The 26,601-nt window shown below is 38.5% G+C and overlaps 2 long non-coding RNA genes across 12 annotated transcripts in view; one reads left to right on the top strand and one right to left on the bottom strand.

Moving 5' to 3' along the window:
- The window catches only part of LOC137863065 (uncharacterized), a 45,723-nt gene extending 31,368 nt beyond the window's left edge, over positions 1-14,355 (top strand). Inside the window, exons 2-3 of the long non-coding RNA XR_011100669.1 lie at positions 6,544-6,745; positions 8,268-14,355. This is a non-coding gene — a long non-coding RNA (uncharacterized lncRNA). The remainder of the gene's footprint in view (positions 1-6,543; positions 6,746-8,267) is intronic.
- The window catches only part of LOC137863064 (uncharacterized), a 79,392-nt gene extending 57,958 nt beyond the window's left edge, over positions 1-21,434 (bottom strand). For 2 of the 11 annotated variants that reach the window (XR_011100663.1, XR_011100662.1), the window contains exons 1-2: positions 20,984-21,097; positions 4,246-4,304 (exon numbers count right to left, since the gene is read on the bottom strand). This is a non-coding gene — a long non-coding RNA (uncharacterized lncRNA). Of the gene's footprint in view, positions 1-1,630; positions 1,760-4,245; positions 4,305-20,983; positions 21,098-21,155 lie in introns of those variants that run through there. The other 9 variants (XR_011100664.1, XR_011100666.1, XR_011100658.1 and 6 more) reach the window with 7 other exon arrangements.
- Positions 21,435-26,601: the final 5,167 nt, after the last annotated feature.

Here is a 26,601-nt window from a genome sequence, read left to right as displayed (position 1 = left end):
ACAGCAGATATGGGAAAAGAAACCTATTCATAGAGCAATGCTTCATCTTATTGTATTAGTTACAGTCATCACATACACTGAAGCATGAGATCACCTCTTCAAAAATTCATAATCCTTACAACTTCCTGGTCAGAAAATGCCGGTCAGATTAATTACAAATGAAAGCATAGTATCTACCAAAATTAAGTCTATACACAAGAAATTATTTGTTATACAAACATTTCCAAACAATACTAAGTTATTGTAGTGAAAAAAGAGCTACTTCTAAAATAATTGTTTATTTCAATTTTTAATTTCATTATACTAGCAAATAGTTGCAAAAAATTAAAGTGATATATAATCAGATTTTTTCAAAAAAGCTACATACCTACTTCCTTCTGACCAAGTTTCAAAGTTGATACAGACATCAAAGGTACCTGGACTCAGAACTGGACAGCAGAAGTATCGTTGCATCTAAACTTACATGTATGACTGTTGCTACAGTAAGCCTAAATGTTGTGACATATGTGACAAGGTTACATCACCCAAGCATCCCCCAAATTCTGCCTTGTCTTCAGGCCAGAAGCACATTATGCTTGACAGCAGAGGGAATAGGCTGGCTTTCCATAAGCTATATTGCAGTTGCTATGCCACAGGCATACACAGGCTTTTAATGATCTGTCTGCCTCGTGTCTCAGCTTGGAAACTCAACAATCGCTAGAAACCTGAGGCATCCAGGCTGGGAATTACTTTATCTGTTAAGGGGTTTCTCCAATCTGACTAGTCACAGGATAGAATAAATACTAAGTGTGGTGTAATTCTGGCTTTACTCATATTGCACATGTGCAGAATGGTTATTTTGTGGGTGCATTGGGACTACAGACACATACAGGATAAATATATGATGAACAAACTCCACACTTCAGTTTGAAAGTTAATCCAATTTCTTTTAATACTCCAGTATGAGTCCTTAGCATGAGCTCATGCTATCCCTTAATGTGGAAGCAGGCATGTTTACTCACCAATCTTCCCTATGGGACAGCCAAGTACCATGTCACAACGTAGCTAGAATTCACAGCCTGAACTAGGTACATAGATCTGTAAGTCTGATCATGACAATTGCTTTTCAACAGTCCCCCCTCAGCAGATTTATAAAAACTCATGTTTTTTCTTTCTAATTTCCATACTAATTTCTTATTTACCTTTAACTGTTGCAGGAAAAGAACACAATACAGCACCACCTTCATTTGTTTCTTTTTTTCCCATTAATGTTGGTTTTAGCTTCATTCTACAACAAAGTTTGCCACAAATTCACAGTGAAAGGACAGCCCACTAGTTGGAATACAACTTCAGGGCATGGGAATCTCAGATCTATCCCAAACTCTTTCAAAACTTCTGATAAATTGGATACAGCAAGTTTCTCAAAATCTAAGCTGCAGTCTCTGTGCCACAGCTCCTTTTCTCCTTGGCTTCTGCAAGGTGCTCAGTCTTACTAGCAATAAAGCACTTACAAGACCAAGCTAAGGCAGTAAGACCTTCCAGGGGTAAAGCTAGAATACATATACTGCTAGCTGATAAATGATATTTGTCAGTCTTCATCCCACCACCAACACGTATGGTTTCCTATTCCGCACATGGACCCAAATCTTACCTTAAGTATAGTTTTCCTCTGATAATGGCCAAATTCTTACATTACACACCCACAAATCATTTATTTGCTTTGTGCTGTGTACCACTGGCTATTAAGGATGGAAAGGAGATCAACCTTTTTCTCTGCTATCCTTAGATTTGAATCACAAACTCCCAGCATGCTATCACAACTGAAATGAGCTAGTCCTTAATTAAACAGAGGTTGAAGCTCATTCTTTAATTAAACAGATGTAAGTGCCTAATCATTCAACTACTCTGAACATACACTGCATATCATTTAATCTCACCACCCACATGACGAAGGCACGGTTTTCCTAAGACTTCACTCTGAGCAAACTGTCAGATGAGCCAGCCTATGCTTCTAACAGAAGTTTTTCTCTTATGACTGGATATGCCAGTGAAATAAGAATGAATGTGAATTTATCGAGAGCTGTTTTCAGTGAAGTATGTATGAAATAGAAATCTTGGTAAGGAGCAGGAAAGAGCCTTGCAGCACACCCACACCTCTTGCTTTTTCTCACAGAGACCATTCAAGAGGCTACACTATTAAAGACTTTCTAACACCACATATGCTTTTCAAACTACACGCCTGTAATGTGTAGGATACCAAGCAATCCTCCCTTAGGCAAAGGGGGTAATTTTACCCAGAACATTTTAAGAACACCTTGGCTATACATGTTTATGTATAAACAGCTGCAAATAAACGTGTGAGGATGTGGCCCAGTTTGTTAACAAATTTAGATTATGGGATACAAATGTACGTGGGTAGAGAGGCCTGAATTTTTCTATCTAACTTCAGATATCCAACCAGGCTAACAGAAATAGGAACCCAGATTTCCCTAGAGACAGCAATTCAAAGATCTACAGGATGAGCCCACTTGCATGCTAGACAGACTGCTTGATGTTCGAAGTGAGCTGCCTGACATATGAGGAGGCAAATACTTCTGTACATGTACTTTTTGTGTGACAATCTTAAGACGGTTACTTTTTAGAGCAGAAGAGTTTACCGGAAAGGATTTTCTGCCTTAAGGGGAGATGGGGAAGAAAAAAAAAAAGATAGTTGAGGCAGTTGGCCTTCTACCCATACCTGACAGATCCAGTTGCTTACAAGAAGGGCAGGGGGAAAAAGACTGGCAGATTTCTGCAGATTCTTCAAACCATCTGGCAAAAATGGGATGGATCCCAGCTCAGATTAAGAACTGAACAAAGAGTCAGTTTCAATATTTAGCAACGAAAGGCACTGAAGATACAGACAGAGAAGCTGTAGGTGCACACTTCCATGTTCAATAGTATAGTCATGATGAAAGGAGCCTGTTGATTCTGTCTCCAACCTCCCCTTTCCATTCCTTGTGCCCATGGATGCTGTCCTCTTAGACTGCAGTATGGCACATGCTGAAGGTGGCAGTGTGCCAGAACAAGTAGCCCCTTGTCTCCCTTATCCAGTGGTTTCAATGTTAGATCTGCATTGCCAGCTATGATGCCACAGCATGAGTTTGCCAGGTAGATGGATGAGGAGAAGGTTTGGCTAAAAATAACTCCCCCAGTTCAGAAAAACCAGGTCCCTGATGTTTTCTACAGTAATGCTTATAGCAGTAAGAACTAGCAAAGCACAGGGAAGGTGTGAGAATGAGGAAGGTTTGGGAAATTGTTTTGGTTTGGCTTTTTGTTTTTATAAGACAAATCCATGACTTAAGAATACGCATCCAATTATGGACTCTTTGTCCATTCCACTGCTTATAAGCTGTGGCCACACAATTTAAGAAACATAATCATCAATAACAGCAGTTAATTTTAAGTGATTTAAAAGAAAAGTGAACAGTCTAGGTCATTCCTTCAGTGTGGTTCAGGGGACAGAGGAGATGGTAGCCTCACCAACATAGCAGAAACAAGAGGCAAGAGTTAAGAAAGCAAGAAGCTCTCCAATTAGCTTTGCCAGAGGACTGGTAATGCAAAAGGGCCTGTGCTACCACAGACTAAAACCTGAAGACTTCGGTACCTGGGATCAGAAAAACTTGTTAAAGTTTAAAATGAGACACAGAAGGTTTGCTGTTCTCATGCAGTAGAGGTTGGATCACACATGTTCAAGGTGATAAAAGTCCCTTAGCAAGCGTCAAGCTTGCATAGCCTAAGGTACAGCCTGATGGTGCTTAGACAATCCAGTAGTGAGTAAAACATATGATCCTACACAGGAGAGAATGAGGAAGGATTAACCACATCAGGAAGAACTGGGTCCTTTTTTGCTTTTATTGTCCACTAAGCAGTTCAGGCTTTTGCCCTTTTAAATGTCTACATATTGTCTAAACTTTTATGGATACCTAGCAATGAAGCTGATGACTGAATAAGCACAAGATGTGCAGTAATTAATCTTCTGAAGATGTACCTGAGGTGGTACAAAAAAACCAGGAACCGTTAAAAAGGGGAGAAGCAAAGACGTTTAGAAATTAATTGTTCCAGCTCAGGTTTTCTATTCCTCGTGACAGCAAGGACTCATGACTTGCTGGCACAAGTCTCTCCATAATGGTCCAAATTTTTTGGAATAAGTTTCAAAGTCAACACCACAATCCAATTGGATTGTTTTTCCCCCTATACATATAGCCTTCATAGGGAAGAACATACCAGTTAAGAATTCTTCCACCATGGTAAATCTACAGTCTTCTTGTTGTTTTGTTTGGAAACTGTAAAGTAAAAAGAAAAGCAGAACTTTAAACTCCACATCAGCCAGAGCTAGCAAATTGCCTTGTGCTTGCTGATAATGTTACAAAGAGACAGGATTCCTGTTGTTAAACTTGATGATCAGCAGCTTTGCAAAGGAACATGCAATAACCAGTGAACTTTCCACAAAGACAGTTTCCTTCCCATAGATCTCCATACATAACCTTTACTGGTCTCAGTAGGATCATTACATCCATTAGACTGTGGACTCAGCACTGCTTTCGCTCTTAAGTTAATACAACTGAGACTTTTTTTTTTTTTTTTTAAACTTTCCTATTGGGAAGTAGCATGTGCAATTTTAGTGATTTCTTAGATCATTCCATAAGTAAATCAAATATTCTTTCAAGCCTAGTTATCAAAATTGTGTCCTTTGATACTACATCCTCCATCAAACTGCGGTAATCCAGATCAACACATTTTAAACCTCCACTATTTCTCCTAATATCATTCTAGCAGATAGAGTAATTAAATTTGTACTTTTTTTTATAAGTCGTACTCAATAAATCTGAATAAATTAACAACGCATTACTAAGGCTGCTACATTAAATTTGCATAGTGCATTTAATGAATATGCAACTGCAAGTGAAAAGGTCTGCTACTGTGAACCTTCCACATTAGCATAACTACTTCCAGCATGTTTCTTAAATAATGCACTCATTTGCACATCACTGACTTGGCTAATTCTGACTTCAGTCAGGGTAGCCTTGTAATTAAGACTCTTGCTTTAATTTTTAATGAAGTTTATGTTACATCAATCCTGACAGTAATGAGGGGACATGGAAACAAAAAGGCTGCTAATAATTAAATTCACAAACCAGTTTGAGGGATAATAATTCCTGAGGAGAAATTACATGACTAATTATTAATTAAATATTCATACTATTGCAGGGCCATCTCCCTTAACTGCTCTTCTTGTTGGTAATAATGCTGAGATGTGGATGCCTTCTTGCAACCATTCTGATTTTAAGGTCTTTGGTTAATTTTAGTGCACCATTAATCAATATGACACAAAAAATAAAATTGTTTTAATTGGTATCATTTTATTGTTTCTAAATATTACTACAGTTGGTTTAGTTGTGTAAAATTAATCTAGTTAGCCGGTGCCCATTTTATGGGAACATAAATCCAGTTTATATCCATAAACTTCTAATGGCAGGACAACTTGACCTTTTTTTGTAACATTACTGTTTACAGATAATTACACCAACTCTTTAAAAGGTTGTTTAATAGCTTTGCATTCATCATGGTAAAATGAAAAACATGCAATATTATTTAACTGCAGACTATTCTAAGAAGGTCTCCAAGACCCTAATTTACCCCTGCTGAAAAGTAAGCAATATTAATTTGTGTGTTTTTAAGAAATCTATGAGAGCTTTTCCTCAAATGCGTACAAACAGATTGAAAGTGTTTGTGCACGGATCCCTATTCATCTTTTACACAATTTAGATTACATATATAGCAAAACTAATAGCATTGCAATGACAGCTTGTGCAAAAGATGTCCATTTGTGGCTTTGTATATGACACAGGTCTTCCAAACGACAGTTTTCCAGCCTCTTGTACATAAAGACCATAAATTCACTGAGGAATTAGCTTGATTAATCCTAATTTATGTCAACATTTTTATCAGCCAGAATTCTGCTTACTGAAAGTGTCATAATAAACCTTTAGGATTGCATGTTTATTAAAGGAAGCTCAGCATTTGTAGGAAAGTTTAGCAAGAGGAAAGAAATTATTTAAATGAAGCTTATTAGTCACTAAAGTCAGTTGCACCACAAATTTGTTTTAAAATTTATGTTAGTGCTTTAAAGAGAGAGCATTTTGCATAGCATAAAATTGATTCTCAAATTATTAAAAAAGACATAATACACGTCCTTTTTATCCTGAAGGGGCATTTGGAAATTCTGAACCAGGGCAAACAGTTCATTTTTCTAATAATTCAAACCAGTTGCTTCATCAAAGTGAAACAAGTCCATCACCATACATGGGGCAATGATTCCCTTTAGCTACCGCTTGTCACATTACTACGATCTGACAGGTTTGTAGGGCATTATTACTAGGTCTGATTTGTACCACTCTATCCCTTTTACTAAATCTTAAAAATCTTTTTAACTTTTCTTTTTTCTCTACTCTCTTAAACTAACACCTGAAGGCAATTTAAATATACCACTCCATAATGAAATACCACTTTCGTTCTCTCTAGAATTAAGATGTCGTTATCAGCCATCTGTTCCTGGGTCTGCTCTCCATTTCTTCCATCAAAGAAATAATTCCAGGCGTGAAACACCTCATTGGAGCAACAATCACCTGAAACTGGCGGAGTGCTCCAATGCAAGGGTGGGCCTGGCTCGCAGGGACCAGCAGAAGAAACATTTCAGATCACTTGGTGTCACTGCATACAGCAGGTGAGACCTGCTCTCTTTCTTCCCTCCTCCCTGCTTCCAGAAGCAGGATCTCTTCATTGCTCTACTTCTGCTGCCTAGAGTACAATACGTGGTATACAGGACAGAAGTGTTCTCAGTTTAAGGGCCAAAGCATGAATTTAAGGATCAAATAGGTCCCATAGTTACACATCTTGCTCAAGTTCAGTGGATGCTGAGCCAGGATTTGATGCTAGCTGTCAGACTAGCACAACTCCAGCTGTGCTACTCTGCACCTCACCAGCAGTTACATGCACACGCAGGGTAGCTGTAGCAACAGAACACAGGCTTTGATTCTTCACCACATTTCCACCAGCTACCCAGACCTTGTTCTAGTCAGGATTTCAAAAGGAGAGATTAAAAAACAAAAGAAAGAATGAAACATTGGAAATACAGGAGGTTGTTACAGGGCCCATGGATGACCCAAGTGGGAGACTACCCTCAAGTTACCACAGTGCAGTATATGCCTGGAGATATTAGGTCTCCAGCATTTTGCCCAGGAGATTTTCAGGCAGGTACATGAGTGCTTATCTCCTGTGCGTATACATGCAAAATCAGATAATTGGACACCCATGTCTTGCAAAACACATCAGACCTACTTGTCTGCTTAGACAACCAGTAAGATATGGTGTATCCTCCACTGTAGATGGTATACAGGCCATGTATAGAGCAACTCTTGTATGGTGGATCTGATGCAGTTGGCAAAACAGATGTATGTATACCTGCTGGATGTCCTGTCCAGGACATGTCTGAACCTAACCTATTGTCCTTGGTGATTAATAAGATGCCAAAAACCAGAATGGAATGTCCACATGCCTCACACTCATAGGATCACAGAGTCATTCAGGCTGGAAAAGACCTCTAAGATCATCTATTCCATTCTAATAGCGCAAATCTTTCAAGAAGGAAAATAGGGTTTGCCTGGGAAAACCTGGTCATATGCCAGCTGTATTAAATAATACCCATTGAATTAAACTAAAACCAAACTTATTGAAAGGTTAAATTACCTTATGTTTTCTCCCAGATTTATTGGCATTTTATGCATGTTTTCACTTTGCTTGCTCTGACAATTATATTGCCACAACATACCACTAGTTTCCATGTGCATGACTTATCTCTAACACTGCCCACATAATGTTTATTTTCAGTTTGGAAAATTTCCTGACAGACCTTTTGGCTATATGGCTATACCCATTTCATAACGCTAGGTTCCATTCTTCCATGAAAGCTAGCACAACCACTGAATTTTATTGGTATGCTCATCTTCAAATGCAATCATAAAAAAAAAAAAAAAAAGTTAACAGAACATTAAAAACTACCCTGAAGTTTGAAGTTATGTTAAAGTGGAAGGGGTGAGCACATACAGTCCATGTATTAAAAAGGAAGGGTCAGAGAATTACAAACCATTGAGCACAGGCTTACTGCTTAAGCAATACTTCAACATACAAGCAGCAGCAGATAACATATAGTAATGGCTAACAGCAATTTGCAATGATTTCCATTTCAGAAATCCAACATCCTTCTGCAACAGGATGTTCATATCTTGTGGATAGAGAAAAGACGGTGGATGTCTGAAGCCTTGACTTTGCTCTTCAGAGATGACGTAAAAAAGCTTTGCCAATCTCATCAGTGGAAAGGAAAAAAATATCCGTTAGAGAACGTAAACTCAAAAACGAGTAGAAAACCACTCTAGAGAGCAATTACTAGTATTCCACTGTCAAACTGGGAAGTTGTCACACTGAATTCCTATATGGTTCTGTCACACATTAGTATGGATCAGTACTTTCACTACTGACCTGAAGGGTAAAAGAGGGTAAGCCTATAAAACTGTCACAAGGTAGGAAGGCTTACAAATATTCTCAAAAACAAGAACAGAATCCGAAGTAATCTTGCAAGATAAAGAAAATACAGACTAAATGGAGATTAGTCCAGGGGAAGACAACCAGAGTGAACAGAACATCAGCAAGCAAGCTCCACAAGGGAAAACTGAAGAAACTGAGGCTTGCTGTTCTTTTGTAGAAGTTTCTAATAGGACAGAAATAAAGACTGCTATTAAGGAAATTAACTTTTCTCAACATCTGTGATGATGGCAAGAGGAAAAAGTAGTAACATACTTCAGTAGGAAAGACTATTATCAAGTGTTAGCATTAGTACTGGAATAGGTTGTAGCATCTTCATCATCAAGGTGTAGGCAAAAATCACTTTTGTAAAAATAAACCAACAAACAAACAACCACTTCTGTATAGCTCATCCTGATTTGGGAGAGAAGACGGACCAGACAACCAGCTGTTGGGTTTGCTGGGTTTCTTCCAGTCCTGATTCTGGAGCGAATTCAGCTTTATGCACGTGCATGTATATCACGTGTACCAAAGAACCGGTGTGACTAAATAACTTAGTTCAAACTCAAGGTCAGTTTTTGAGACTCAAAATAATTATAACATTTGGATGATGCTATTTAAGAGGAGCAAGTTACAGGTGCTGAGTAAGAGTGCAGGCCATCCTTCTTAGACCTAGAAGTGAAAAGCATGTGAACTGGAATTGAATGAAGTGGCTAAGTGAAATTTTCCTTGTGAACAGGAAGCAGAGAGAGACCAGAGAGCCTCCACTCCTCTTTTCTTACTGGAGAAAGAAAAAGTTTCCCTTCAGAAAGTTCATCTTTTACTGAGTTGAAGAGAACGGAGTAAAATTCCAGGAAGCGCTGATCTCACACTCCTGAATCTCAGGCCTAGGCCTCCATGGCTCGGTGCTCCCTCTGCTAGAGGGCAGAGATGCATCTTTAAACACAGTCTGCACTATGCGCTCAAGTTTCCAAGCCTTGAGTCCTCCCTCTTCACTGAGTTTGCCAACAGACTTGGTGAATGAGATGGCATTGCTGAGAGTTACCAGCTTCCCTCCTCCCTTCCCCAGGGAATAAGATAACATCTTTGAACCATTTGACTGGAAAAAAGCCCTGAGCCAATTAAAGAGGAACCACAGTTCCTGAAAAGTACTTCAGTTCTTACTTGATCTACTGTGGCAAAAGCAGTGAGAGGTGAACTAAACTCAATTGTTGGCACTGGTTTGCAAAACGCATCAACACATACAGCTGGGTCCACGTGACACTTTAAATCTACACTTGGAGTTTGGAATTGCAATTATGCAAACTAATATAGGGAAGAAAAGTGCCATTTCTAGTTTAGGACTACAGTACAAATTTTGAAGTATACACTCATTCCTGATAGGAACAAACATTTGTTTTCAAACATTCTTATGAAATTACTGTTTTTAGAAAACCGTTTTGCTCAAAATGATTTGCTTAAATCATCTAAAAAATGTTTCAACACGTCATTTTCCAGCTTATATTATGTTTGCATGAAAGGAAATATTCCAAGATGAGAAAATTTTAATAATCCATTTAGATTTTATTTTTTTTAATTAGAGCTCTTTTCCCCCCAAGCATACCTTCATTAAAAAGAACACAAGCTTAGAGAAAATATTTAAGTTTACACAAAAATATTTTTCAACAAATGGAGTATTTACCAGAAGGTTCCTATTCCCTTTTACTGAGATCAGTAATTCTTTATTTTGCACAAAAAGAATACTGTAACTGAAATCTTTCTTAATTGCATAATGAATTCATACTTAGATGTGTAGCCATGGCAAGTCCTCCCAGCTTGGGCAGACAATGGCCTGATCCTGTCTGAAAAACAAGAGCAAGAATCAAGCCAGTAGATACGGTCCTCAAACAACCTCTTTGGCAAGTGAATACTTATTTTGTTGTATTTCTTTTAAACAGTCTTTTAGTAAGAATGATAGGTTGAAAGTATTTTAGTAGCAGGCTGGGGTTTTTAATTTGGAAAATAACCTCTAACCAGCTGTTTTTATGCACAAATCTGCCTCGCTTTCATAGAAGTCATTAAATATAGATGCCTACTAGCACTGAGGTGCACAGCTGAGGTGTTAACGGTAGTCAGAAAAACAAATTGAGGAGTGACAGAATGGGATGATCACATTATTATAAATCTGACAGTGGCACACCACAGAAAATCAGCACCCAAATAATGTCACTCAGCTATAATAACTTCAGCAATCAATCCCTCCAAACACCATCTTTCCGTGCAATAATTCCATGTTAAAAAACTTTTTTATATCTTCATTTTTCAGGAACTGCCATGTCAGTTAAGCTATATTGGTGCTCCCTCCTGCAAGCTTTCAATAATTCCCAGTAACAGCAGCAGGCACTTTGCTAACAACTGGCAGTTAAAGCAGTCTGGCCAGCCTGGAATCCAGGGCTCCAAGTCAGTGAGCACAAGAGTGAACAAGAAATCAATTTTAATCTGAGTGACTCCTAATACACTTCCCTTCTAAAGCTTCTCAATTTTGACAGTGACATAAAAAGCATGAGAAGACACAGGGGAAGAACCACAACTCAAGACTTGTTCACAGCTTTATTTATTAATATATTTTTAGGAATATATAAACTCATTTAACACAGACAGGAAATAGTCTGAAAACCACTATTTATATTGCTTCATAGCTAAAAAATTACTGGGAAGGGGAAATAACTTCACAGCATTTTAGAGCCACCATTTCCTATTACTCCATCTCCAGTGATGCCAAACTCCTCACTGGTTGTTCAGATTGTCCTATAAAAAGAATTTCCCTGTATGGGGAAACCTTACTTATCCAAATTTAGGCATGGAATTACTACAAGCAACCTACTTAGAAAGTCGCTTACACCAGATCCCATTAGCTTTTCTAAAACTAGGAGATTTCATTGCCTTTCTCAAGAAAAAAAACTAAAGACCTATCTTCCCAAATGGTGGGAAGACAGAGCAGACACAGGCTAGCTCCAGTGGTTGTGTACCATATCTAATGCTCAATCTCATCTACAATGAGCCAATCAAAAGCAGGTTACAGAGATATTTGGGGTGAACTAAAAAGAACAAAAATAAATCAGAGTTACTGTAAAGTCATCCAAAATTTTCAGTGATATCAAAGCGTAACAAGGGCACTTTTGAGTCTCATTAGGCTTGAGCTCAAATATAAAAGTAGTTCAGCAAGTTAAGCAACATGCATCTCACTAAAACATAGAAGGCTTGTTGTCAGGCTTCAGTAGAACACTGGAAATTCAAGCCATTTTGACTGGATATTTTACTGACTATAAATTTAAGATCAGGTGGAGGTAAGCCTCCATCACCTGTTAAGGTGAAACACCTAATGACAACAAATGCAGATTTATTCACATAGTCCCCTGCCACTGTTTAAAATCTGTAATTTTGGTGAGTACTTCTGCTACTTATTTTCAAAAAAAAGGGGACACACACACACACAAAAGATCCCAGGGACAAGTGGAACGAGACCTCTAAATTCACACAAGGAACTCCTAGTTTCTAAGGGGTTCTGTATAAGTACAGAAACTTGGTTTTAGCTTGCAAGATGTAGATACTAATACATCATTTTCTGAATATTGTTTGACTTTTACATCTGTAAAGCAGGATTATCTTTTTTTTATAATTACACTAAGAGAGCAATAATGGGAATTTCTTTTACCCTTCAACATCATGAGCTATTCAGATGAGAACTTTGTATTGCATAATACATGATGCCCTGCTTTACATGTGATATGCTTTACAAAAAATCTTAGTCTAATTGTGAAAGACTACTGTTACAAAACATTCTCATCACTGGCATGTTTAATTGAGCTCCTGAGAGGCAGTATCAGTAAGACTTAGGGATAAATAACCAGAGTCCCATTGGTCTCACCAAGAATCCATTGATGTTTCATAAATCCTAGTCAGTACAAATCTAATTGAGTTACCATGCTGAATTAGCTTACATCTAAATGGCATTCATGTCTACAAATGGAATAATTAAAGTCTAGAAAATGGGATATATCAAGTGCTATCCCAAGTGACAACAGCAAGACATTTGTATTCATTCAATCGACTGCTTTAAAAAAGCAGATGTAATACTTGATTTGGGCTTGATGACGAGACAGTGTTATTGAGTCGAGCAACGACACCAGAGAGTGTTAAATATTGTTTCATATCTATCTATTTATATTTATTCTAAGAGACTCTTCACTTTGATTCTTTCAGATTTTGCTTTAGGATACAAAGTCTTACATGACTACATAATCCTCATTTTATATCTAGGGTAATGAAATCAGCTACCCTCATTAGTGCTCTTCCATTGCTAGAATTCTAAGATGAATAGCAAATAAATCAGCAAATAACCAGGTTTGCAATAGATCTTTCAAAGCTACTAATATTTTTAGCATTTTAGGCAGAATAGAGCAAATAGGACTGCTTGTTTTGTCACCTTGCTCAACCACCTTCCTCTACATGCTGAACTAAATATGGTACCATTACACACTTGCTGGAATTCAGTGTCACCCTGCCAGTGGCATCCCGTGCCACAGACTGACAGCTACCAGATGCCACTACTTGGCTGGTGGGGGTTTAGTTAAATACCAGCTGCTTTTTTGAGAACAAACATAATGCATGGCTATCTCAAACTGTATACAAAGCCAGTATTAAATTAGAATGAATCTTTGCAATGCTGGATAACAGATTCCTTTAATTCAGAATGTAGTCTAATTTGCATGCATATTTTATTTATTACACCAATTAAGTTTTGCAAATAGTTTGCAATGAGGTCCCTATGACCTAATAATTCACAATTACTCTTGGGATATCCTGCCCACTTTAGCACGTTTTGAATAATATTGCTATCTCCTTGAGAAAAATAATGCATTTTTACATGATGGATTTATTAAGAGTGTGCACACTTCTTTCTTAACCAATTTTACTCTAGGCAGGGTTACTGGAACTATTTTGTAGGCCTCTGTTGTATTGGTTAATGAGTGCTTTCCTTCAGCTTCCTGTCTTTCTGGATACGTGTCTTCTGAGCTCTTGTGGAAAACCCACATATACACCATCCAGATGAGCACTCTGGCTGGTAACACCATATAAATGAATAACCACCATTTGAAACTGCCAGGATGATATTATGTTTCTGCTGTAGCATTAAGCAATGGAGCATGTTTAAAAATGGACATTGTGGAACACACTAATTTCAGCTGAACCTACTCAAGTCTAGTGAACTTGCTTCAGATTTATTCTGCAGAGTTTAACTTTCACGAAAAATGCATCAGAAAAAAATGAAATTTCAAAGTCACTGCAATATATTCAGATATTGACATGTATTAATGTATTTTGTAAGAACAAGTTACCATGTAGTTTGTTCTATTTTAATCAGCTTTAAATAAGGAACTTTAAAGCATTCAGCTAATAATCTCCATTTTTAAGGGAAAAAACTGTAGCATGGAAGTACAAGGAAATGCCAGTTTTGTTTAAGCACTGTACTAAAAATAAAGTGTTTGTGACACTCTAAGATCATTTAAACTGTATCTTTCATTTCCACTACAAACAACCTAACACAACTCCCTCCTTATAAGACAGAAAATCCCTATCTTGCAAAGACAGTTAAGAATGTCTTGCAAAGACATTCACTAAAAATAATAATGAAAATAATGAAAAAAACAGACATCATACATTTTGCACTTGATTTTCACATACAAACTTAAAAATCTACCTATGTTTTTGGAGAAGGTGATAGAAATGTACTCAAGGAATAGAAATGTACTCAGGAAATGAATACGCTGCAGAAGAATTTAATTTTCTCTTTAAACTAAGCATACACACTGGGTCAAAGTATCTTGCTGTTCCCACACATCTGACTTGCATCTCCCTTGAGTGTTTTCTCACCGCATGCTGGTGTGGTATGAAAATGCCCAGCACCACGCTCTGTGTACAGCCAGATCCAGTCTTGATGTGGAGAAGCTGCCTTTGGCAGACAGAATCAGCCTCCTAATGCCCAAGAAGCAGCTGGAATCCTGCTACTGACTTCAGTCCGCTAGCTCAGCCGGGGAATACCAGGTCTCCTGTCCCATCACCTACCCACGGCTGCCCATCACTGTCTCTGTCTCCTCTGCCTTCTCTTCAGCAAATCTCTTATTTTGGATTGTTTTCCCCAGTGGTTATCATAGAATATCATAGAATATCCTGAGTTGGAAGGGACCCTTAAGGATCATCAAGTCCAACTCTTGACACCGCACAGGTCTACCCAAAAGTTCAGACCATGTGACTAAGTGCACAGTCCAATCTCTTCTTAAATTCAGTCAGTTATGATCTGATCTATTTCACCCAGCAAAATTCGTTCAGTGTTACTCTCCACGTATTTCAACACTTGACATTCATTTCATGTAGATCTGAAAATCTGCTGGATAAAATAGACATAGCAATGGAAAAACTAAAACAAGCAATTCTCAGATCAGCAAGTACAGAAGTAAACAGTATGCTTAAAAATAATTAAATACATGTATTTATGTAGCTATTTCCTTACCACCACCGAACTGTTTTAGAAAGTAATGTTGTAAGAGACCTATCTCGTGCCTTTGGTCAGTGTTAAATATGCTTTGTTGACAGCACAGTGAAATAACCAGGTTCTGAATTTCTGGTACACTGAAATTTATTTTTAAACAAATGTGAGCTATACTTATGTGTTTGAAAAAAATAAAACAGAGTGAAAACGTGCAGAGTAGAGGCCAGTTATGTAATATAAATCTCAAGTGGCTGCCTTCAGCAGAGCAACGAGGGCTGAAATGGAACTGCTTGTTGAGTGAGGTGTGTAACAAACGATCCTACAAAGCCAGCTTAAAGCGAAGCATGTTTACAATATTCATACACATAAAGAGAAATAGTGACAAACGGCATCGTATTCCAGCTCTCTGAGATTTTCCTGTTTTAATTCTGTGCAATTTCATTAACTTACTTACAAGCCAACATGCTTTAAGGAAGTCGATAGTATAGGTCGTTTTTAGTAGGCATTTATATTCCATTGTTAATTGGTGGTGTAAGGGGGAATGAGACAGCCTAGGACCCCCACTACACAGAATAGCTTGCATCAGCAAACAAATAAGCAAGTAATCTAGCAGATCAGCTTCCTTTTCTAAAATCTGTCGATAGAACCACATTTCCAAGCATGAGTATGAACCAATACATAAGAATTGGTACAAAACACATTGGGCTATGCTTACAGCTAAGCAGCATGCCAAGCAAATAACCAAACCTCCCTTTTTTGTGTGCACCATGCTAGCAGAGATAGCAAACACAGAGTAAGACGTCAATGAAGAAAGCGCTGTAGTAACTATATGAAATTCAGACACCTCTGTTATGATGGAGGGAAGTTTAGTTGGACTACATTTCCCATCATGCAATGTGCAAGAGCCTGATTGACAGTTGTAGTAACTACATTTTTCTGACAAGACAGAATTGTGACTCAGGATACAAGAGAAAAATACTGTGTGAAATTGCTTGCTGTTATTTAAAAGGACAGGACTAAATGATTGTTTATCAGTATACAAAATACTGAGTGAAACATTCCCACAGGAGTAGCAGCCTGAATAGTATTAACAGTGCTTTAAACTGTAATGAATTCCCAGTCTAATTCACTATGAGGTTTCAATTTATACCACATTTAGAGTACTCCAGGTTCAAGTAATCACTGCAGTAATTAGCTTACTTCCAGTCCTCCAAAATAAACCCACTAATTTTTGCAATCAGCCTTCATTTGGTTAATCACCAGTTTAATTGATTTAATTAGTTTGATCTGCAAAATTAGTCAAGTGTAAATACTGTTTTGTAAACAGAGTTTAGCTCCAAGCTGTAATATAGGGAATTCTAATTCAAAGCTAGAGTTGATAATAAAACCAACACACATGATTTTGTTGCAGTATCCAGCGGTTCTAAGTCTGCAAGACACAAATTTACACTTTTATAGATAATGCTTTATATATATATATATATATATATATATATATATATATATATATATATATGTGACAAAACTCTCAGTTTTATTCTTGACTAATGATTTTTTCTACTGTGAAAACAGACACTGCAACAGTGGTTTTCCTTTCTCTAGATTAAGAGCAAATATCTTTCTACATTATTTAGCTTTTGCTTCAAAGGAGGCTAACAGGTATTTATTAATGAGCTAGACCAAAGGAAATATTATGGAGAGCTTTGGTAGCTCCTATACTAACATTGCTTTACAAGGCACAGGAACAAATGCAAGTGAAGCTAGAAATCTTGGCACTAATGTACAAGACAAAGAAGATCTGTAAACAGAAATAATGCCTTGAAATTACAAGCTGAACAAAATTTGGAATGGCACTAGCATCAAAGGTGCACTATTCTAGCCCTTTTTTTTTTTTTCCTTGGCTCCACCAGTTATTGACAGAAGTACAACACAGAAGTACACGTGATACTCCAAAAAAGTATCTCATGACCAATACCCAAATTCAGTCCATACACATTAAGCTCTTTAAAGTTATGCCAGCAGATGCAGAGCATTGTTCAGAACAATGCAAATGCCTGCCTGGTAGGCAGGCTGGCAGATGCCTACGGTTCCAGAAAAACTGGCAAACTGAGACCAACCTTCCAATGAACAGCATGCAGCTAAAAGAAATGCCTGGGCTCTGCCACTATAACAAGATGGACAGTAAGAGCTTAGATAGTAAGTGTCCAATACTGTAGGGAAAATACTTTTCTGTAAATTTAGTGAAAGCGCAAGTCTAGGATGCAAATAAGGGATCTGTTCTCAGCTCTGCTGGGCTGCCTTTGAGTCGTGAACAAGTCATTTAGATTTTCTGAATCCTGGTTCTAACTGGGAATGTAAATAGGGTTTGTTTCTATCTCATAAATATTATAAATCAAACCATCACAAAGAAGGGGGAAAAACCCACCGCCTTCCTACTGAAAAATATGATTAAACTGACAAAACATCAGAAAATTCTCAGATTATTTTTCTCTGTACAAAAATATTTTCCATTACTCTCAATGTAACGTGTTCTATTTCAGTAGCTTTAAATAACGTTGCTTTTATTTTTTAAATGTTTTTGCCCTGTTTCAAGCCTGTCATTCTCTTGTCCCTGAATAAAGAAGTATGAATACAACTTGTCCTCTATTTTTCTCCTGTTTTGCCCCATCTTCTTTTTCCAGCTGCAATACTGCAAAGCCATTTCAAAGTGAAGTCATTTAACCACTATACTCAAACACTCTGAGACTTCCTTCATTGTCTGAAAAATTATTTCCTGATAGCAGGACTTTTGCCTCACTGCAGAGGTATTAACATTTCAGAGAAGAAAAAAAAAAAAAAAAAAAAGATAAATGCAACTACTATTTATTCAGTTGTATTCACTGTAAGAAATGGAGTAGAAGCAATAAAAGACTGTTTTTCAAATATTTCAACAAGTGAAATCAAACTTCAGTTTGCTCTGGTTTGAATTTGTCTTTCACAAAATTTAACTTCCTGTACGATATTTTGTTTGAAGTACTTCATGGGATTTTTTTTTTTTTTTTTTTTGGAAAACAAACTAACAAAATAAATCCGGAAAAAATAGCAACTCATCTGAGCTTTTCAAGCTTTAGAAGAACATGCCCTTCTCATTCGCACATACTGTGAACGAGGTCAGCCAGGAGAGCTGCAGGGCAGCAGCTTGCCTGCAGGCTCAGTCCCTGCCTCTGCTGCAGCCACCCCACCACTGCTGAACGACTATGAAAGCTTGCACCACCTAAACTGGGAAGGAAAAGGAATGGCAACATCTGTACCAGTTCTTCAGTATCATTTTAAAACCTGTGTTATTCATATCTTCTGATGTGTTAATTTGTGCATTTGCAGAAACAACTGAACCCTGTTTTGTACCTGCAGCGCAGTTACCACCAAGGAGGATTTGGGGTGTTCTCCTTAAACAGTCCCAGATGTTTCTGTCATTCTGATTTGCATTGACATGTTCTTTATCAGTCCTAATTATCAATCCAAATGGCTAAGCTAAGCCTGCCCCTATGCAGAAGATGTATTTATGCACATGAACAAAACCACAGCTACAGTAGGAAGGCAGAAGTGGTACTGCAGGTTAGTGCTGCAGCCCCGCTCCTTCCTCTCACAAGGTGGGCAGCCTCCCCCAGCCACAGCGCACCCTGCCCCAGTCCCTCCATCTCTCTGCAGGACACATACATGAATAAATAACATTTGCTGGATAAAAACGTTATTTATTCAACTCCAACCACCAAGCCCTTAAAGCATGGTGCCCTGTGGAATAGATTACAGCATTCTGACACATCGTTTGGCATTTCCACTAGTGCTCCTTTACCAATGCAACAAACTGCACGTTGGGTACTCATTACACTGCACTGGAGAGAGTTGGATATCTTGTGAATATGCATTAAATTGTGGCTAGATTTCCCTTCACACCAGGTCTGAGCTGAGGCACAAGCACACGTACTTGCGAGCAGTGGTCGGGGTATACTTCTGGCACATTGCCATTGTCACTGAAATATGTCCTTTTCACAGATGTTTCTTATACAATTGGGAACAAATTGCTCATTCATATACACAGAGACATACACAGCTAGACATAAGGTATCACAAAGTAATAAATAAATAAATAAATTAATTAAAAAATGTTTATATATCTAGGTGAAAACAAGCTTAAATAAAAGCAGTTTCAGAGTACCAAGCATGTGCACTCTAATGCAATGGAAGCCTCCGTTTTTTCTTAAACACAGGTCAGAGATTAGAAAAATATACGACATCTTGTACATGGGCTTAGAAATGCAGTTAGTAAGTTAAACCAATGCAGTTAGTAAGTTAAACCAAATGCAAATGATCAGCTTTGTCAGTATACGTAAGCAACATATTAACCAGTTTTACAAATAAATTACAATTTGTACAATTGTGTTGTATAGCTTTGAAACAAACCTGAAATAAAAATATGAACGCTAGGAAAATTCCAGTGATCCTGAAGCCATTTCATGTAAAAGTTACAGCATGTTTCTGAGGAGTGAAAAATGCCCCAGATGCACAAAGACGTATGTACTGAATAAGCTGGACAAAAACTCCAGCTTGCACAGGTGTCTTGATACCACAGATCCCTGCAGACAGTACAGCTGATTAGCAAGGACCATTAAGACCTTTAAAAGGGATTTTAGTTTACACTCACATAATAAAAACTTCTGAAAGCTGAGAGACTGGCAGCCTCCCTTTAATTCCAGAGATCCAGCTCCATGATCACCAGGGATGGATCTCCGCACTTGCATATCCTGAGGGGTTCCGTCACCACATTTCTGTGGAAGACAGCAGAGCCTATGAGAAAAGGTTTGTGCCAGGGTCATGCTCTTAACTTTAGGCTATTTATGCAAAGAGCCTGCAGAAACCTGGAATGCTGTGGATGCACGATATTTGATCCAGAAGAAGTGTTGCTAGTACAAAGTATATCACTGATATTTTTAATAAATTCAAACCAGTAGAGCAAGTTGGTATTGGATTAGCAATAGGTATTACGTAGAAGCAGTTTTTGTTTGCAATTAGAAGCCCTAAAAGAGCACTTACTGTATCATTGAACTGTGGCCCAAAAAACCGTATACAGCAGCCGTATTTTAGCTAACCTCTGATTCCTATATTTATTTAATAGGAAGACCCGTTAGCTTTCTTCTCATAAGAACAAGAAAACAAGGGACTGAAATATGTTCAGTATTCAGTATTTATGTAAATTACTCCAATTCATGTTTTGTTAGAGACTGATGGATAATTCATTTCCTTATTTGTAAGATCTCTTAGGCAATCAAGAATAACTCTGAAACAACAACAAATGGATAATGATCACACTTACTATATTTGATTTAATAGGTTTGGCTGTGGTTAACCTATTTGTATTTGTTTCTTTCAACCATATATCAGGAAAGTTTCATCAAAATGAAAATTTGTATGTACTCCTGCAAAGCATACTACAAATTCTCACACAGCTTTTAGACCAGATTATTTCCTGTTTTGAAGGAGCAAACATGACTCCAGAGAAGCTTCAAAGCTTACCTGACTTTTAACAGACAATCACAGCAGCTTACACAATGCATCTCTACTCATTAACGCTCTGAAAACTGCTTAAAATTAATCTATAACCATAATAGGATTTTAAAAGGGTGCATTTGCACAGGAAATCAGAGCAAAACTTAGTAACTATTGTTAAAGTCACAGCAAAGATTTTTTTCTTCTTAGACACGGGTTGCTCTTTTTCACTCCTCTCCATGTAGCGTGTGGCATATGACAAGAACAAATTACAGCAAACATACAACATTATAGGCCACGCATATGAAGGAATAAAAGCATAAAGACAGTTACCTCACATACATTCAGGCAGTGCCGCCAGCATTTAAGCCCCTACAGGCACAACCCGGCCACATACAGTTGCTTATGACCACTAAAACCACAGTAATGGTGCCACAGGCAGAGCTTTACTCTCAGCTGTGCACACTGCTCTCAATTGCATTAAATCCAAAAGGAAATTACTCACCTTCTGCTTCTGAGCAAGGGCTCACAAAGTTCTCGCATCAAGAAGACTCTCCATGGATATCATTTCCTTGTAAAGGCTAGCTTCCCTCATAAGCCTAGTTTATTTTACTCCTAAAAACCACACTTTCTGTTGCTCTCGTGGAGGCTTCTTCCGAAGCTCACAAACTCCTGTTCCTGCAGCGACTTCAGAGCACACTGACACAGCTGCCACACAAATCCAGAAAGTCTCCCCTCAGCTGTTGTAATTACAAAGCTGGTTACACATTAAAACCATGTCCCTTCCCCCCCCCCCCCATCACCATCACTAAACAGATAACAGCTCTAAGTCCCTACACTTGTTAAGTGGATGACTCCAGGCTCTAGAAAAAATAAGAAATTAAAAAAAAAAAAAAAAGTGTGAAGCAGAATAGTGAAGAGAAAGTAATATTTATAAGTCTGCTAAACCCCCAAATGTTTTGGAATGACAGCTAATTAAAAGCACCTTACTCTTCCGAGTGCCATAGAGGTCGCACCTGTATAGCACCTTTCAGAGACGCTGGCGTTATTTGCACCTGCAGGCAGCAGCCCTCTGCAGGGGTATCCCTGGGGTACCCGAGCACCAGGTGCCACTCCTTGTGTCTGACACACTGAGGACACAGCAGGGACCAACACAGAACTTTTCCTTGGCATTTAAAGATTTCTAACAAGTGTATATCACCTGACTTGTAAGGTCTATCGCATTCCTAGAGTCACACCTTATTGTCCTGATTTATTCCTTACATACTGTCTCATCTTTCACTGACGCATTTCTGTGGCTGTAAGACCGTTAATTCCATGTACAGCACGCGGCTACGTTGGGTAACACAACAGCCAAAATTAACAAAGAAACACTTGTGAGGACATCATACAAGGCTTTGTATTACAGATTGGAGCAAAAATACAAGTTTTAATGATACATTTATTCCCGTATCTCTCCCCTCAGGCTTTCTTTAATAACTAGGTAATATCATATGATTGTCATGATCTTCAACTGGAGCTCACTCTGCTGAGACCAATAAACCACAAGAAGCAAGAACTGGTATTTCGAGATTATTGATGGAATCTAGGCCTGCAAATTGCTGAAGTCTGACAGACACTTGTAGGAATAATGCAATCCCTGTTACCAGCAACAGCTTTATGTAACTGTATGTGAATATAGTACATGTCAGCTGTGAAGGAAAACTTTGAGAGAATAAATTTGTAAAAAGTAGTAAGAATAAATTAAGACATAAAAGCTACTTGGAGGTTAGTACTTTGCCTACCCCTCCATATGATTTTGCTAAGTTCCTCTAAAATTAAGCAACTATTACTATAATTAACAATAACCCCTCCCCAGACTCTATTTCCCCTTTGTGAGTCCCCTTTTCCCCCCTGCAAGAATACTGCAATCTGACCGTTTAGCGTGACTGCCTGAGCAGGAGGAAGCTAAAACGCATACAGCACTGCTCTGTTTCTATACCTGTTTAGAATCAAGGGATTAATCCATAATAAAAACCTGAACAAACAGCGTTATGGTTTGGGTACTGGGACCCGGCAGCATTTTTAAGGCATCACTGCAGATACTTTAGCAGTTGACACACGTTTGAAATTAGCAGCTTCACTCTGGGTTCGCTGCACTGAGGTGAGACCTGCACTGGGTGTCTCAGCTTTTCTTTAAACCACTCTATGCATCTTAGAAGCCTAAGTCCTCCTTTCAGAAGTGTCACAAGTACCTCAAATCCTGCAGGATGGAATGAGGCTGCAGGTTCTAACCTTGAAGCCATGCAGACAGAGTAATTCATCATTGCAAAGAAGCACCAAAGTGAAATTTAAGGAAAGCAATTGAGATGCTAACTCCTAGTGAAATCAAAGCACTGGGCTCCTAGGCGTACTAAAAAAACCCTTCTTGAAGCTTATGAATGCTTTAAAGCACAGTTATGGCTCTAAAAAACAGGACTGAAAACATAGGATAGAGACTTGGACATTAGCTTGTTTTGGAAGGGGCAACCTGGTGATCTCCCACATAAGACACACAAATATATATGCACACTATAGCGGTTACCCATGAAAGAAGCTGCAAGGCTGCTCACAGGCCGTGGCCCTCCCCATGGCTCCTCCATCACCTCGCAGCCGAGCCCCAGGTAACTCGGCAGACGCTGGCGTTCCCGGCCCCCAGCAGCCTGTGAGCCCTGCTGTGGAGTGTGTGGTCAGCCCAGGCAGGACAAACACCAGGAAACCATTTGCACACAGCAGCAAAACCTTTGTTATCCCTTGGCTTGGTGACTATTATGGTTTTGCTGCTGCTCAACCCGCAGGAGCCTTCCTGACCACGGAAGTCTTCACAGGCTCTGGAAATAGTTTACCTGCTCTAGGCTCTGGCTCCTTAATCTCCCTGGTGAAGCAACTATGTCAAATAAACATGTTTTACAAAAACTGGTGTTCATTTAACGCTGAGGTACCCCAACCACTCCAAATGCTAAGCTCCAGCCAACCTTTATAATGCCTTTTCTTTCTTTTTTCCTCTCTCTTTTTCTTTTTTTTTTTTTCCCTAGCAACATTACACATCCTCGTATAGTTACTGTGAATATTCAAATACTGTAATTGGAGATGATTTACTTTGTTTTGAATTAACTAAAATTCCATTGTTAAGCACAAATACTGCTTCACTAAATCATCAAGCTTTTAATAGGTCCACATGAGCAGGTTACCGAGCGTGTTAGGATTTATAATGCTCCTGGGGAGCTGACCACTGTATTATGCTTCCTGCTGCTAGGTAATATGCATGACACATTTCTGGACACTAATTCATTTATTTAATAGTAACAGTATGCAAAAACAGAGTTCAAAATGAGGCTGACAAAGAAGGTATAAAAGTTTTATTAATCCATAGCTAATCAAAGGCCAGTGGAAGGCATATAATGGTGGCATTTACAGACCATATCGAATGTGAATAAATTAAATTTTTGTTTCCTAAAATCTTACTAATAGGATGTATTCAGCTTGAAACATTTATACTTTTAATTACAGCACTAGCCAATTTAGAGCAGGTATATGGTTGCACTGTACTTAAAACTTCGCATCAAGGATCTCGACAAATCCTCTCATCAGCTATTTTTTGAATCTGATTTGTTACTGTGTGCACTGTGTCCATGCTCAGAAATAATAACATTATTTACTTTCTCATTTAATTATACAGTGACAGATTACTTCTAAGGGGAAAGGGCACTGAGGGAAAGATGTCTCCTTCTGTCAGAGAAATTCCCCTGAAAGGCTCAGCATCGTGTCCATACAATATAACTTTATGGCTCCATCTTTCAAGCACTTGTATATAGGAGTAAATCAATAGAACTACTCACATGAAAACAATCATTTCTCCAGGCAAAAGTTTTCACAGGATCACACTCTCAGTTCTAACAAGTTATCAACCAGTCAAATCACATGGCAAATTCTGTTTGAAAATCTAATGGTCAGCTACTAATCAACATAAATAATAGCTGGCTTGAATAAAAATATAAAGAAGACAATGAAAAAAGAAAGGAAATGGAATGGTAAAATACCAGCCATACTATATTGGCTTGTGTTTTGAAATGCGCTAAGATTTCGGGTTTGACTATCATCCCAACCATCCAGAAAATAAGACAGATGCAGTGTTCTGACTTAGAAAAGACTAAGATTTTTTTTTTCCTAAATCACAACACTTCCATAAAGTCTTTATATACCAGACTACTTTTCATTAATGTTGTCTGCAGTTTTCTTCGTGCTTCCCACCACTCCCATCTGGAGTTGGGCAAAGAAGACACTTTGCGGTAAATACAAAATTAGTATTCAGTGAAGGGCTTAAGTGAAGGCCAATGCTCAAGTGCTCTGCTGAGCTTGAAGCTTTTGCCCCATAGCAGCTCTGTTGCAGAACTCACAGTCTAGTGGGTACCAGCTCTATACTTGAACTCTGTCCCTCGTTTAAGTAAGACCTGAAGCTTTCCAGATAAATAAGTTTCTACAGAATTATAACGTTTATTCTCCACTAAGCACAGCAAATTCTGTTTGGCTACTGCAGCACAATAAACACAACATACAGAGCAGGATGGATAGACTAGAGCTTAGCACAGCATTAAAAGTTTTGTGTGTTTTGCATTGCTTGCAGCACAAGCAGGAGAGCAGAGGTGCAGAGCGTGGCCTAGATCGTGCTATAGACCAGCTGCAAAGGCCACACCTAAGGGATGGGTTATCAGGCTAACTAGTTAGGCCCAGAACCACACTGCCTTCTGCATGCCTGCATAACTGCTGTTCTTCTGAAATAGATTCGTTAGTCTGTGCTCTGATTTTTCTTGCTGGTCAATTGACCAACTCATTTCATACTATGCTTCCATCCACCTCGTTCTTCCTTTGTTCTGTTTTATAAGATCTGTTTGTTGTCTGGTTTTGACTCTTCATGAGGCCTCTCTCATTATGAGTTTGTAGGGCACTTTGTACAGCCAGCCATTACCACTTGGTAATTTCACCACATTTCAATAACACAAATAAAATGATATAATGCCTGTGAACAGCCACCTCCAGCCAGGTGCAATAAAGAGTTGAAACTGAGAAGACACCAAACTCAGATGGCTAAACTTCCAGTAAGCTTTGCTCAGCTCAGAATGAGTGAGAGAACAAATAGGGTCACAGAGAGAACCATGGTCCAACTCAGCTTCAAGTTACATAAAGTTGCCCCAAGACCATCATTTATTTATACTAGCTAGATGGGCTCTTCTTCAGAACCTGCATCAGCTGAAAAAGGACCAGCACATTAGACATCCACCTTCTTGCCTCCCTGAGGCAGAACACATTGATACATTGACAGACACATTGACACATTTTTCCCCACTTCTGTCCAGGTCTTCCCTCAGTAGGAACAGAGCTGCTGCACAGGAACACTCCACGCAGCCAGCTGAGAGGTGTCAAAATTAAAAAACTTGAGTCAAGTTTGAAGTGGACTCTAGGCTTGTCCATTTCTTTTTTAAAGCCTCTGGTTTATAAATAGAGGATGCTATACTCCAGATGTAATCATTTATTGGCTTTTTTTTTTTTTTCCTGTAGCATGTTTGTGTCAAAGCATGGAAGGAATAACTCCTCTGTCTGTGGTGATGGGTGACAGTGAAGTACCCTAACTTTAGAAGTAGGGACCTGGAAACTGACACAAAGATTCCAGACATATACATGCTTTTATACATGTGCATAAAGTTCTGTACTGAGAAAAACAGACAGCAACCTCACTCCTACTCCAGCTAAGTGGCTGCATTTCCTTCTGCCTCCGCTATTTGCGAACAAGACAGTTAAAGGCAGAGGGCGAGTTCCTATGAAGTTCTGAAGAAACTCAAAGGATTGCAAGAGGAGTACTCAGAAGTTACAGTTGTTAGGCAAAGGCTTCAGCACTACATGGATTTAGTACAGTTGAAAGACCTTGGGTAATTGCA

This window comes from Anas acuta, chromosome 12, assembly GCF_963932015.1.
Source record: "Anas acuta chromosome 12, bAnaAcu1.1, whole genome shotgun sequence".
In the NCBI taxonomy this organism is placed as follows: Eukaryota; Metazoa; Chordata; class Aves; order Anseriformes; family Anatidae; genus Anas; species Anas acuta.
The sequence above is the reverse complement of the archived record's forward strand: the minus strand, read 5'-3'. Positions and strand labels throughout refer to the sequence as shown.